This window comes from Theobroma umbraticum, unplaced genomic scaffold, assembly GCF_002168275.2.
Source record: "Theobroma umbraticum cultivar Fairchild unplaced genomic scaffold, ASM216827v3 scaffold_146.0, whole genome shotgun sequence".
NCBI classification, from domain to species: Eukaryota; Viridiplantae; Streptophyta; class Magnoliopsida; order Malvales; family Malvaceae; genus Theobroma; species Theobroma umbraticum.
In genome coordinates, this window is record NW_018397265.1 from 5,377,828 (window position 1) to 5,380,904 (window position 3,077).

A 3,077-nucleotide genomic window follows, 5' to 3' on the forward strand; every position below is an offset into this window, starting at 1 on the left:
ATTAATTAATGCCCACCACTTTATTGATAATAGATTATAAGCGTTAATAACTATGTGTTATAAAGTTATTTTATCACTTTTTGAGCATTAAAAGCGGCTAAGTCTTTAAGTTTTGATTTGAATTAGTCTTGTTTTAGGAGTTTATATTAAAGTTTTGTTTTAAGCATTTAGGTAGTTTGTTTTTAGTTAATTTTAGGTTGAGTAGGTATCTTTTAATGAGAATTGTAAAGTGCTTTTGTAGATGCTTGTTTAAAGGAGTTCAAATCGAAAAAGGAAAGCAAAAATTGGACTCAAAACAAAACATTGGATATCGCAACCATAGCTAAATGGGTGTCGCGACGTTGTAAAGAAAGGAACGATGAAAGAGCTTGAGATTTCTATTTGAATTACTTAAGGGAAAAGGGAAATCTGTTTAAGATTTCTCCCAAACAAAGCCGCATCAGCATCATGACGTTCGATATTTTGTCAGATCATTTCTATTAGTGCCATGATAGTTTGGTCAAAATATCATGTCAGCATACTTAACATTTAAATTTAACAGTATTAGAGTTAAGGACTAAAATTAACAAATTAACAAAATATAATGATCCAATTCACATAAATTATTATACAAAAACTAAATTTATACTTTTTATATAGTACATGAACTAATTGCATAATTTAACCAATCTCAAACAATCCTAATTGGATACAGCCAAATAAAAGAAGAACAGCTGGCCATCGTCCACTTGAAAACCGACTTTGTGGACATCTCATCAAGGCTGCCAATTCACTCGCGTAGCAAATCAGCTTTGGATTTGAAAATGAGACTCCACTTAACTTATATAAAAGTAAAAATAAATGTAAAATATCTTAAATTGTGTCTAATTACTAATTGAATTAGATATGAATTTTATCAAAAATAAGTTTTTACTTTTTTATGGTTTTATTGATTGGACTTTGTCTCTTTCCTAATAATAAATAACTTATAAATTTATCAAATGAAAAAGAATTATTTATTTATACTTCAAAATTATATTTTTAAAAAAAATATAAAAGTAAATATTTATGTACAACGCATGTAACCAAGAACGCTAGTATAATTAAAACATGATAAGATATTTATTAAACTACATATTTATAAAAATATACTTAAAAAGCTCTTCAGTAATAGTTTTCAGTAACTTTTTTGTTTTATATTTTAATTTAAAATAACAAGTCAAAATTTAAAACATTTACTATTAAAAGTTAAATTAGTACAAAATATTTTTATTTGGATAAGTAGATACGCGAATAAAAACATCGTTGGGTTTGACTGGTGAAAATATGACCGGAATACCATAGTCAAGGCTCCAGCGGTTACGTTGGACTTCAAGAGTTAGATCTCACAACCCTAGGTTAAAGAGAGAATTTATTGAACATGGACAAAGAGAGTATTATTATTAACTTTAGCATTAATACTGACTTAATAAATTTTAGTCATATAACAATAAGATTTAGTAAACTTTTAGTGATATAAATATGTAAAATAATAAAGAAAATTAGATTAACATCATCAAAGGGTAAGAAAGAAGAAAAGCAATGTTTTAGGTCAAAAAAGCAATCCAGAAATTGAGGGGAAAGAAAGAAGAAAAGAAACCAAAATTTCCTCAAGATCCCATTAATGTCGATCCTATTTGTTTATATTTGATCCACTCATTTTATAACTATGAAAGATAATTGGGAGAGAAGAAAATGACGAAAACAATGAAAAATTTTGTGACTTTTATAAGAATGGTCGCCAGAACAAGTGACCAACAAGGAGAAAAGTATAAAAATAAAATAAATTTTATAAAAAAAATAAAAATAAAGTACACTTATTTTAATGAATATATTCTTTGAATTTTTTGAAATAACTGGGCGTAAATATTTTATGCATTTGATATAAAATATAATCAAAATGATACACTTAACCAATTAATTATATTAATTCATTTATTAATTTCCTTTTAACCCTAATCTAATATTAACTTGTATGATGTAAAGAGAAAAAGAAAAATAAATATTTTTTATTAAATAAACATTTACAATTTTGCTCTGGGCAACTGGTGTGTATGCAATTTATATTAATATATTCTTAGTGAATATTATAAAATACTTTGTATGAAAAAGACTGAAATAAAATATAATTTTAGTTATCCCCAAAATCACATGTCTAAATCCGTGATTGAATGATTGAAATAATTTCACAGCACGTAGCAATCAGCCTATCACATAACGACGATGTGGGTCCAGTTCTAAGTTTTCTTATCTTCTTTTCTTTGTTGAATACTTTAGCTCTGCACAGCAACGTGACTACTTTATTTGGGATACAAGTACTATCAATCCATTTATCACATGCAATAATTAAGAAGATAAAGACAAAATCTTTCAAGTGATATGTTGCTGGATATGTGTTGATTTGGATGCCGGTTACTTGCTTTGATACTTCAATTTATAAAGGTTGGAAGCCATGCATCATCGTTTCATATTCATGATTCTTCAATTTATATCTTAAAAAATTTCAATTTGATTATATATGTAATTTATAATTTATATAATTTATACTTTATGGTTAATTTTAAGATAGTAGTCATATAAAGAAAAATTTATCCTTTTGCTTTTATGATTCTGGGGAGCTAAGGAGAATAACAAAATCGTGCTTCTAGGCCAAAATAGCAGTCCAAAAATTGAGCCAAAATTTTTGTGTTATCCTTACCTAATCTTAATTTTTTATTTTTATCCCACTTCATTTAATTTTAATAATTATCATTACACGCATGGTCAGGAACTTAATCACTTGACATGAACTGAAGTTGCCATTAATCTTTCATAAGACTTATCATCAATGCGTGCCTAATTAATGCTTTGATAGTGACTGGAACAATTTCTTGCCATCCATGTATCCCTCAACCCATCACAGCAAACAACGTTGGACGCAGTTCTCTCTGTCCTTTTTCCTTATCCTCAATGAATGCAGTGTCGGTTCTTTTGTCCCACTCCAATCCTTCAATTTATACTTCAGCCTTTCATTCCAAAAAAATTACACAGTGACACAAGAATTTTTACTGGTATTCGGA